General features: G+C 34.3%; 1 non-coding gene across 1 annotated transcript; it reads right to left on the reverse strand.

Moving 5' to 3' along the window:
* Nucleotides 1–6570: 6570 nt before the first annotated feature.
* On the reverse strand, nt 6571–12119 carry LOC107773794 (uncharacterized). The gene is made up of 10 exons (XR_012696383.1): nt 11480–12119; nt 11256–11393; nt 10468–10656; nt 8775–8912; nt 8548–8669; nt 8330–8462; nt 8095–8222; nt 7904–7983; nt 7659–7793; nt 6571–7093 (listed from the first exon to the last, which is right to left on the reverse strand). It is a non-coding gene; the product is annotated as an uncharacterized LOC107773794 (transcript).
* Between the last annotated feature and the right edge of the window lie 794 nt (nt 12120–12913).

A 12913-nucleotide genomic window follows, 5' to 3' on the forward strand; every position in this document is an offset into this window, starting at 1 on the left:
TACTCTTCCTTGGTGGAAGAGTTCTAGTTAATCTCAACTCCTAACTCCTTTTTTATCTTGGATATTGTTCTAGTTGAGTAGGGAGACCTTCTCCTTATCAATTATGGAATCTTTTCGACCATGAGATATTTATTATTATGCCAGATTTTGTTTATCTCATGCATGTGCATCTCACGTGCTTTAAATCTGCCCGTATTTATGCCTATCAATGATGAACCTGGTTCATCCCTGAGTTCCTTTATCAATTTTCAAAACTATCCTTTACTTGGGCCAACACTTATGCATAAAAATAATTTTAAAAACAAAACAGAAGAAGGCAAAACACCTTAAGAAAGCAGAACAAAGGAGCGAGACAGAGAAGGCAAAACACCTTAAGAAAGCAGAACAAGGAGCGCAACTAATTAGAATTGAGTTAAAAGCAAATTAGGAGAAAAATAGAACAGAAGGCGGCAAAACACCTTTAACATTGGCAGCAGAAGTTTTGGAAAAAAACAAAGTAAGTTAAAGGTCAGAGATTTAGAGTTCAAATAGGAAGGAAAAAAAAAAGGTAAATGGTAAAATAAAATTGTAGAGTAATAAGTTAGGGCATAATTGGAAAGAAAAATATGAAACAATCCCACCACACTAAATCGGTTGTTTTAAAAAAAGAAATTTTTCATTGTTCCGGAACAATAGGTTTAACAATACAATACAACTAATTTTAATAAAAAAATCAAAACAAACATTGTTTTGAAATAACAATACAATACGATACTGTGAGGAACAACCATCCAAACAAGCTGTTAGTTATAGTATCTATAGCATCTGAGTATGGTATGTCAAGTAATATGGACTCTGAATCATAAATCAAGTAACATATCTTATTCTATCATTACAAGCACCGAAAAATACATATTTCAGTTCGAATCTATTAAGATAATTCGATATTAAAGTTAGTTAAAAAGAATTCTTAAAGTAATTAAGACCAGACTCTGGTCTCTAACAGTCAAAAATTAGCTAATTTCTCGTAGTGAGTTAATCATACTAATTAGTTTTTCAATAAAGCCCACTCTTTCCCCGAGTTTTAGCAACTGACATAAAACATTTCATTTTTCTTATTATGCGAGAGAAAAAGGGAAAATATGAAGAATAACATTTAAAATCGGAGAAAAACCTAACAAAAATAACTATTAGAATACAGGTATATATAATGCGTCCCTTCAACATTGTAACCTACAGAAAAAAAATACCAAAAGTCCAAAAAAAAAAAAACTTTTGAAAAGGAAAGAAAGGTATTACTTAAATTTTTCTTTTGCTCCATTTTTTGCATTTTTTTTTTCAATTATTCAAATTCAACAAAGAATTTTTTTAAATTTTATACATAATAAATAAATAAAAGTATGTTCTATTGTTTGTTTATCATGGAATTAGTTTCTAAATTTCAGTTATGTCATGTTTCAGTATTTACTGTTTCAATTGGTGAAGTGTTCCTTAAATTAAATGAGACATATAATGAGAAATAATGAACAGTTTAAACAAATATTCGAATGATTAAAGCTTTTAAATGTCTTTCTTAAAAGATGTGCAAAAATTTTAAAAGACGAATTATAATGGATCGAGCGAAATATCTTCTAGTGCCTCGCTAATTTTCCATATGTATTCATTGTTCCACTAGTCGAAATATTGGATATATATGATTTTGTAGAACCTGTTATAAAATCATTCTCATGAATGCTATTTAAAAATTAGTCAATACTTTTTTTATCCTAAAATTTTAAACGGAAAATCTTAACTTCAGAACAATACAGGACATTTTGTCCTAAAAATTTGAACTGAAAAACTGAAATTCATGACGCACTGGCTAATTCTTAAATAGCAGCCCTTTAGAGTTGCTATCTGGTGTCATTTCTACCAATTTAAACATACACCTTTTAGTCCTTCATGTATCAACACCAGTGTTTTAAAAGGCGTTTTCGGGGTGAGGCGCACCAAAAACGCCTCGGGCGATGGTGTGGGTGAAAGTCTCATGAGGCGTATGGCCAACAATTCGGGCCGTACGCCCGGGCGTTTGGGGCACATTTTTTTAGTGAGGCGTAAGCACCAGAGATTTTTTCAAATTAAAACAAAATTTGTTGAATAAGTCCTTCTTATAATACGCAAATTCTCAAAATTCAGCTGGGTAATTACTCAAAAGTTTTAAAAAGGAACTCAAATGTATTAAATTTAAAAGTCAAGACCTTTTTTATTGATTGAAACCCCAATTCATGGTCTTTCCCAATTCTTTATCTTGTCCGCTAGTCTACTAATATCTCCCAAAAAAACTTTAATTATTTTTTTTTACAAATACAAAGAAAACTTCATTCTCCTTCATAGCAGCAAGTTCAAACTTCAAATTGTAGGTTAGTCATCCTTTTTGTTCCTCCATGTAGAAAACTTTATTCTTTTCGACTCAAGTTACTTGAGCTTCTAAGTAGCGTATAATAGATTGTTTTGACTAGTTTTTTTGTGGGGACACACACACACACACACACACACACACACACACACACACACACACACACACACACACACACACACACACACACACATATATATATATATATATATATATATATATATATATGTTTACATATTTATAAATATTTACTGTAATTATATTATTTTATAAAATATTAAAAATTAAATACCTATGGGCTTACGCCTCGCTGAGGCATATGTAAAATGCCTTGCCTTACGCCCACGCCTTTTAAAACACTGCTTCCGGAGAATACTACGAGTAATATTAACCTTGTGAATCAATAAACTAGATAAATTAATTAGTCAATTTAAGTAAAAAACTCAACGAGATTGTTAGCTAACCCATGGAATATTTTTTTCCCATTGAATTTGTCTCTAAGATTGCCGACTTTTTTTCTATAATCGCTTAGTTTGTTACTCTAGATTAGTTCAATGAGGCTATTTTTGACAATTTTCAGAAAGGGTTGAAAATTCTTTGAGGTGAGACTGTGAGTTATAAAAACTTCATGCACTTTGACTTAGCTTGGTTATTTTTTTTTAATATGGTGACACCGCTTACGAAAAATTACAGGTGCCGGTGTGATGGTTAGATGCACGAACCCCAAAACTAAAATGGTCACATACGCTAGGTCGTCGCAGACGAACGCCACCGGATATTACAAGAATGATATCTGTGTGATCGAAATGGGAGAAGGTGATAAAGATGAAGATTGCAGTGAAACTCCATGTGAAGAACTTTACAATGAAACATTTAGAGTTGCTCTTACTCACACCAATGAAACTAAAGGAAACGTACGTAAAGTTAAGGATTTCTTTTACTACACTAAAAACCCCTCACATAAAGAGTGTATACGAGACTTCAAGATATCGAGTGTGTCTCATTTTTTAAATATTAATTTTTGGACTAGTTGTTGAATGAAGATAAAGTAAGTCCTAAAAAGGAAAAAAAGAATTGTAAAAAATATCACGATCTAGCCAGTTTTCGGACTGGTCATTCAAAAATAGTTAGCGTTTGCCAAGTCATTGAAAAATAGCCACTATTTTGCTGCAACAGAGATCGGTCCAGCATAATATACTGGAGTTCGGTGCACCTGTGTATGAACTTCCAGCATATTATGTTGGAACTCCAACACGCGAAAAGTTCCAGCATAATATACTGGAGATTCGAGCACTTGTGTATGAACTTACAGCATATTATGCTGGACCGGTAACTTTGCTGGAACTTTAGTATAATATACTCGAGTACCAGTATACTTTGCTGAAACTCCAGTATAATATATTGGAGTTCCAGTATACTTATGCTGGAATTCCAATATATTATGTTGGAGTATTTTTCGGATTTTGAACAGTGTTTTCGTTCAAATTTATCTTTACACGAAAAATGGCTAAATTTCGATTACTTTTGAAAGTGTGACTATTTTTGAATAACCACTTGTAAATCTGACTATTTTTGAATTTCTCCCAAAAATATTATAATAAAAAATGGACCCTTATTTTGGGTATAGGGTTTATTAATCTCTTCAATATGCTCCTGCGCAATTGTTTGTATGTAATGTCAAGGCCGACTCTAATGTACATCCCAATAAGGATTTTGTCTTAGGCCCCCAAATTCTAGGGGCCTCATTTTTTTTAGAAATAATAGTTTTATAGGTATTTTAAAAAAAATATTTAGCACTTTTCGTATAAAAGTAAAATTTTTCTATAACAGTTGCCTCAAAGAAAAGAAATTTTTAAAATTATAATTGATAAAATCTTACCTAAGATTAACAATGTCTCAAGATATACTAAATTTGTTGGCTATATTATCAATTGAAAAGGAATTATTAGAGAAAATCGATTATAAAAAATTATTAATAATTTTTTTAAAAATATTTAGGCCTCACATTAACCTTTGGCTTTAGGCCACACATATGTTTGAGCCGCTCCCGTGTAATGTGCTCTCTGAGAAAGAAAATAAAAGAATAAATAAAGCACCTCATTTTGGCTGACTTACTTGTATAATCTTTATTTATGCTTCTTTAATTCTGTAATTTTCTCCTAATTTTTTAATTATCCAATAAGTTCTCCGTCGCAAACTGAGTTTGTTTTTTTTGCTTTTCAAGGCGAAATCAATGTCCGTTAGGAGATCTTCAATAATTTTTTAAAACAAAATTGATTAAATCAACTAATTAATCTACCGAACATATATATGTAAGAGCCATTACATATATATAGTATGATGTTTCTAGAGTTCGCTCATATTGAATTATCCAAAAAGCTCGTCTAAATCTAACTCATTCTAAGGTAGAGCTCTTAAAGTCCTACTTAAAATTAATTCTTTAGTTAAAACAAGGAGAACATAAACTAAGGGGAGAAAACTAAAATAAGACTAGAAACCAAAAATCAAACAAATAATAGGGGCATTTGCATCTATACCCAGTTTTTAGGTCACCTTTTAACTTATACCCGCTTTGCAAAAAATATTGCAAGCGTACCCAATTTTCGGGTAACTTCAGACATACGGGCCTGGAGTAGCAAAAATTTATGTCTGAAGTTTGAACTTCAGAATGTTTTGCCTGAAGTGTAGCCGTATCAAAGCAAAACTTCAGATATTTTTGCCTGAAGTTTGGCCTGACTTGCAAAGGCAATCACGCAAACTTCAGTTCATAGTGCAATGGCAAACTTCAGTTCAATTAAACTACAGCATATTTTGGCTGAAGTTTTTATTTTGTAGTTGCTGAACTTCAGCATTATAGGAGTTGAAGTTTGTTTTGTATTTGCTGAACGTCAGCATTCTAGGAGTTGAAGTTTGTTTATATTTGCTGAACTTCAGCATTCTAGGAGCTGAAATTTTTGTTTATATTTGCTGAATTTTAACATTCTTAGAACTGAAGTTATGTTATGTCTTTCTTTGAAGTTAGATGGCTTTAAAATATAACTTAAGCCAAATTCAGAATTAAAGTTCAGGATTCTACCAATCTAGTTTAGTAAAGCACAATTAACCCAATTCTGCCTTTTTCTCAACGCAGACATTAAGACAAGGAAATATAAAGGCAAAAACATATTCGAATTGAACTTGAACAATAGTAAAAAATAAAAGCGTCATAACAGCTCACAATTGTAAAAACATCATAAACTACATTAAAATATATTCACAACCATCATATAAAATTATTATCACCCGAAGAAGAAGAAGAAGGAAGAGGAGAAAGAGGCCTGAAGTTTTTTAAAAAGTGGGTACAAGTTAAAAAATTTTTAAAAATAAATATAGGTTAAATGGGAGCGACCAAATAGGGCGCCCCGTGCAATTTTTACCAAATAATAGGTACAAAGTAAATTGCCCAATACACAGACCAAAATCAAAAAAAGGGGAGAAGTGCACAAATAGCCATTTTTTGGGCTGCTATTTAGGGATTAGCCAATACTTATTTTGTCCTTAAAATTTGAACTAAAAATTTTAATTTCAAACAATTCAAGACATTTGTGTCCTGAAAAATTAAACGGAAATTTTTTAATTCAAGACACATTGAGTAATTCCTAAATAGCATCCCTTTAGAATGGCTATCTGGTATCATTTATACTAATAGTATGTTTGGCCAAGCTTCTAAAATCAGTTTATTTGAGAAGTGTTTTTCTCAAAATTACTTTTTTAAAAATACTTTTGGTGAAAAGCAGTTTGTGTTTGACTAATTAATTTGAAAAATACTTTTATGCAACAATTATTATTTGGCCAACCTTTAAAAAGTGTTGCTAAGTATATTTTTCTCAAAAGTACTTTTCAAAAAAAGGCTTTTGGAGATAAGTGGCTTTTTTCTGTTTCTCCAAAACGATTTTTACTTCTTATCAAAAACACTTTTTTTCTTCTAAAAGTTTGGCCAAACACTTCAATTTTGAGAAGCTTGGCCAAACAGGCTATAAGAAAAAGTACATAAGGGAAAAGGCCCAAGTTCTCATAAGCGAACCATTGTACCTAATAGGAGCTAAAAAGTCAAGGGAAAGCTTTTCAACCATATAGCCATCTTACCATTCCGTTCATATATATAAAACCATTTCAAATCATTTGAAAATGGTTTGGAAAAAGAAAACCAAACAGAATTCAGTCAACGAAACTTGATTACTTAAATAATTCTGTTTCATAGAAACTTAAAAAACACAAACCCTGTAAAAATGAAGCCACAAACTTGGGCATCATATTTACTGTATCTATTTTTTCCTATACCAACTCAATCTCTACCCATTTTGTTATGGGCCGCCCATCTTCTCTGCGCCGGGACATAATTTAGACATATAACAAAGCAAGGTAAGGTGATTGACTTACAACCCTCCTCTACATAGAGGGGAAGGATCAAGCCAAGTTGAGATCAGCCAGAAGTTTCTTGAGATCCAGGGACTGCAAGTCCTTAGAGACAACAGCCAACAGCTTCTTGAGATCCAGGGACTGCAAGTCCTTTGAGACAAAAGCAGCACCCACAGCCACTGTGATACCGATAAGAAGGAGAGCTTTCATGCATCCGTTGCCATGGGATAAGCGCCCGAGCAAAATCTTGCTGTGCTTCTGCACTTCCTTCAAGGATGCTTGACGGGCAGCATCATCCACACTGGCCAATGCCTTCTCACTCTACATTATCATAAAGATAAAAAGATCAGCTAAATTAACAACAGCTTACTATATGATGATGGATTGATAAATTTCTTTACATTATTCAGTTATAAGACGGCCATCAGATTACTAGTTTCCTTTCACAGAGAGGACCATTATTTATTCTCCTTCATTGTTTACTTGACTAATCCAGAAAGATGAATAAGATTTAATATGCCGAAACTCGTGTGTCATATTTGATGCCAATGACACCATGCCATTCCTTAACTTAGGTCACTCGGTGCTCAATGATAAGCACAGAAATGATACAACATCAATATAAATGTGGAAAAAAGATGATGATATCTGGCCTTGTAGGCTTCCTATTCTAACGCAATTGTCTCCCCCACCCCCCACTCCATAAAAAACAACCCAAAAGGGAAACTGAAAGCCATAATTGCCTTTTTTTACTGCAAACAGGCGATAATACAAGACTAACCAACAATTTTTAAAACTTTTGTCACCCTACTCTATATGGATAAACTTCATTTTTTGTTTAACAAATATCAGAGTGGCATGTTTAACTACAGAAAGACTAAGGTACCTTAAGTCGGATACTGTTTAAGGCCACCTTCAAGGGATCAAGACCAGGTCCCTTGGCAGAATGCACCTTGAACTCTGAAGACAGCTTCTTTATTATTATTAGACTTGCTTCTACATTGTCCAGATAAACATTGTCCTGTTACAATCACATAACAGAGCAGTCACTAGAAATGTAAAGACAAAAGAGACTGAGTTTGGAATCACTAGACTAACAGAGGAAAAAAATCAAGAACTGAGCTTTCTTACCCACAGTTTGTAACAGTCAGGGTTCTGAGTCAAACACCACATAGATAGCTCACTAGCTTCCCTTGTTAGCTCAGGGACTCCTATAAAACATGTAATAATCAGGATTATAAAGCCGTATAACCAATCACAGACAAATCTGAAGCTAGTAAAGGAGCCACAAAGCCAACATAGAGTATAACTTCTTGCTTTACCTTCTGCAACGGCTTTGATAGCAAAAAGCATTATGCTGTGTTATCTGCTTCATTGCTTTGCTCCCAGGGGAAGCAACAAGAGCGACCTCTTTCAGTATGGGATACACAGCTTCAAACCTTTCAGTGGCCTGAACATAACAAGTAGCATCACAAATTACTCAGATACAGAAGATTTCTTTTAGCAACTTATTAGAATATCGAGGGAAAAGAGCATAATGACAGTGGTAAAAATCACCTTGATTCGAGCAGAAGGTGATGGGAAGGTGATCCTCATCAAAACCTCAAGAGCTGATGGAGGCACAACGCGTTCTCCCTTTCTCACTGCACCATTCATGAGGATAGCACGAGCTTTTGGCAAGGATACAATTCTGAAAGAGAAAAGAACCCACATTACCACCTGAAGAACTGATCGAACACCTTTTTGACAAGCTTAACAAGAATAGAAATACGTGCCTCTCAGCCAACTGTAAGATTAAGTCTCTCGCCTGTGGATTACTGTTCGATTTACTGCTTAACATTGGTAAAAGAAAATGTACCCACATGAACAATCCCACGATCAAATCACCTTGGCAAGCCTACAAGAATTAGAGACAAAATAGCACAGGAGAAATGATAGATGATGGGAATATCCCAAAGATTATCTAGAAAGGAAATCAACACCACCGAATGATGATTTTTACCTGAGTGATTGCCCAAATCATGACTTGAAGCTTATCTTGTCCTTGGTATTTCGCATTTTCATTCATTATTGGCAAGAGACTGATTAAAACATCAGGTTTCCGTCGCAATACCATTGCTAGAACCACAAACATGGCAACCTGCAGTTCAATGACATATATTAGATAAGTACTTTATATGATGTCACAAATATTAGCTATGAGATCCTTCATATCCAAGTTTACCAACTTGTGGCAGATTTTGAATGATTAATATACAGTAGAAAGAACCAAATGAAGAAAACTAAGCCAGAATAAAGTTTGACTTAGACCAGTCTACTAATTAAGCAACACCACATTGACATCCTCTTTTCCTTTTCTTATATTTGAAAGCAGTTGCAAACAATTGTAAAACTGCATCTAGTAACTCTTAGGAAGCAGAAACGCGAGAGAAGAAAATTAGTCATGCAGATTCACGAAGCGATGATAGAGTTTCAGACATTTCTTCTCCACTGAAGTGTCTATTAGAGAGTTCAGCAAGAACCTAGAGGGAACTCTCAATAGAGAAGGTTGAAGTACACAATGATCAAGGTAAGTATTCTTAAATTTTTAGGGCTGACGCAAATTTGAGAAGAAGATAATGAGAAGCTGAAATGGAGAACATCTAGACAAGCAGAGTAAATACACAGTTTCCAATGTGCTGCAATTGACGCGATTGACCCAAGTTTCATAAAAGAATGGATCAGATAATTATTATTCTAGTCGAGAAAGAAGATTTGTTAACATGAAAAGATAAAATTTACACAACCCCAACCATTTAATAAATGAACATATCATGCGATGTAGCAAAACCAGTCAATGACGACACAAATGTACAGATATGAAAGAGAAATAACTCCAGACTCCAAACTTTTTAACTAATAAATATTAGAAAGGCGAGAGGCAAACTGAGGTTTTTACAAAGCTTTTACTTTGGAGTTCTTTTTTTAGAAAAAAAAGTACGAAGCTTTTAGTTAGATAAGGACAGAATTCAAATCCCCAGTAATTATTACATTTATTCCGGATAGATTCCTCCTGCTACCCCCTTAGGGCTTCAAATCCAACATGCAAAATGAGCATTTAATACAGATTGCTATAGAAATACATCCGGATATACAAACAAGCTTGTTTTGGAGGGTTGTTAATAAAATTGAGCTCTTACCATTACTAACATGGGTGTTCTGTTTGTCCTGGAAAGTGATTTTCATAATCACTATAACTTTTGAGGTAGTGTATTTTAATACCCTAGATTCGCTATAGTAACGACAAAGAATGTGGTAGTGATATTTACCTCTGTTCATTAATGACCTACCAAACTAAGGCCATAATCTATATGCTGTCAGTTAATCGGGCATTAAATACTAATTAACCATGATGCTATAGATTACTAGATTGTATTGAAACCCTGAGATAAGTATTGCTACCAGGAAGATGTAACCACGAAACACATGCAAGGTGTAGATATCCATGCCCTCTCCCCACATTCACCCTTTTTCTTTCTCCTTTATGGTGAGGATAAGGTTCCTCGAAATAATAGCTTCATCTAATTCCAATAACACACATGCAACTGCTTCTTTCCTCCATCACCATAAAAAGACAACAGCGGCTGATTCATGTAACCACACCACACATGGCACAAAACTCTCAAAATAACATGCAGAAAAGACAAAACACAAACCTGAGATTTTGAAGGTACTTGCTGAACCACCTTTTTGGATCCCTTTGAAGCTCCTTGGTGCTGTACAAGATCAGCAAGAATGCTATCCAATGACCATAACACAAAGGAACCAAGAGCATCAAACGATCGCTGGTTAAGCCAGTCAATCGATGTCTTATAGACATCCTCAGAAATTTGAGAAAGAGGGATCTGTTCAATATCAAGAAAAGTTAACACATCAAAAGAAACACCATTACCAATAATAAGATAACGAAATGATTACTGAAAAAAATGAATTGTGCAGGCATTCAGATGATTAAAAGCACTGGCAATAATAGAGAGGGAAAAGGAAAGAAAGAAAAAAGAAAAAAAAAATTATTCACTTGGATTTTCCAGTAAACCAACCTAAGATTTTTATCCAAAACCCCAAGCAAGACCAAGAGCAATCCCTTTTTGTGGGGGGAATTCTTTTTTCTTTTCATTATGTTAATGATTGCAAGAGGTCGGAAATCAAGTTGTTTCTAATGATGAAAATACCAATTTCAAGATCAGAACACTTCATAAAACATGCAAGGCATTCCCATTAAAAATGGAAAGACATCCATCTACTAATACAAAAACCATTCGGATATTTTAAAAGAAAATTAATCTTGCAGAATTATACCATGTACTTTCTAGTTTCTATTCACAATAGAAGAATGAAAAACCAAAATACAAAGACTCATTCTTTAGCTTCAAAAGCACATTTTGCATGTCAAAATTTAAACATTTTTTAAAAGATTAAACCTTTAAGAGAGAAATTAACTCACATCAACCATTTTTTCAACTGCGGATTCCCTGAGAATCTTCATCCAAGGGAACTGTGATGAACTCACTTTCGCAAATGCACGTCCAAAGTAATCCGCAAATCTCATTAGCTGTATATCTTCCTGCTTCTCATACGACGCCTTCAACAAAATTCACAAACAAAAAAATAAAATAAAAATAAAAAAGATCAAAAAGTTTTTCTTTTCCAAAATTTACGAAAACTTACTGATATATCAACGAGAAAAACAACGAGATCAGAGTTATCGATCTTCGCAGCAGCTTCGGCAACTGTAACCTTCGGTTTCTTCGCCTTCTTCGGTTTACTCTTCTTCTCAACGACGGCACCACCACTAACAGCGGCGGCGTTTTCACCGTCACTGCTACCATACTCCTCCCCGTTACCGTTATCAATAACGGCGGTTGAATTTTCAGCTTCATAGAGCTTCTGAGCCTCAACTATTCGCTTCCGTCTCTCCTCCGCATGTTCCTCGATCGATCGAAAAACATCACCGCCGGAGCTCTCGACGCCGGCGATCCAGTCATCCTCCGGCTGCTTCTTCAGTGATTGCTTTTTGTTTTTCTTCTGATACGACACCGTTTGCCAGCCGTGATCTTCTCCGATATTAACGCCGTTAAGTAGTTTCTCCTCAATTAGCATAGAATCATAATCTTCCATGTTGAAAGAGCACAAAAAACAAAGGAATTAACGGCAAATAAAACGGAAAAATGAAAAGAAATTTTGCGTTATCCTCTCACTGTTTTTTTTTTTTCTTTTGAAAATTTTCCGACGATGAGAAAGAGAGAGATCGCGGGGAAAGTGATCGGAGGAGGTTGGGTTTATATAGGAGTGTTGAATCGGGTCGGGTAAGAAGTGGACAAGAAGAGGGAGTGAGAAAAGAGTTTACACGTGGATGTATGAAGGCTACTGCTCATTGTCTTTTTTGCCCTTGTGATTTTAATAAATTACGTATATTGTCATTGTATGTCAGGCTGGGATTTAGGTAATGTGGTTTTGATCTGCTGTTGTGACAGCCACGATAAGCTGTCATCGCAGATAATCCACGCCTTTCAATTCCCAAAATGAAAGTAGCGAGGCGTTGATATGGAGTTGCGTCGGCCGTAGATATAGACTATATTAAGAGACGAATTTCATCTTTCCTATTTTCTTCGGAAATAATTCAAAGAGGTTTGATAAAGAATGAAGAAAGGATTATTACATCATAAACATGTATTAAAAACGAGAAGATTTAGAACTTTAAAGTCTTAGTTACGAGTATTCTCAGTATACTCATTGATATATCATGAAACCTAATTATTATGGTCGATTTGAGGTATTTTTATATACGTAAAAAGATATATCTTTAGGAAAAAATTTAAAACATATATACTTGCTAATTTAGTTATAATTATTATAACTATTTAAACAAACGTTATTATGTTGGCCCAATACGGCAATAATTAGATAAGGAGGTTGTTTGGTAACAAGCTAGGTATGATTATGTCGTGAGTTTGTCATCATACCTTTTTAGGGCCGTTGTGTAATACTATATTTAGGACAACATATATATTGGACTAGTTGTCGAAGCTTGGGGCCGGTCCATATTTCTTTTAGAACTTTGTCGGTGGTAAGTTCTATATAAAGACGCCTATATTTTACAGA

This window comes from Nicotiana tabacum, chromosome 11 (assembly GCF_000715075.1).
Source record: "Nicotiana tabacum cultivar K326 chromosome 11, ASM71507v2, whole genome shotgun sequence".
NCBI lineage: Eukaryota > Viridiplantae > Streptophyta > Magnoliopsida > Solanales > Solanaceae > Nicotiana > Nicotiana tabacum.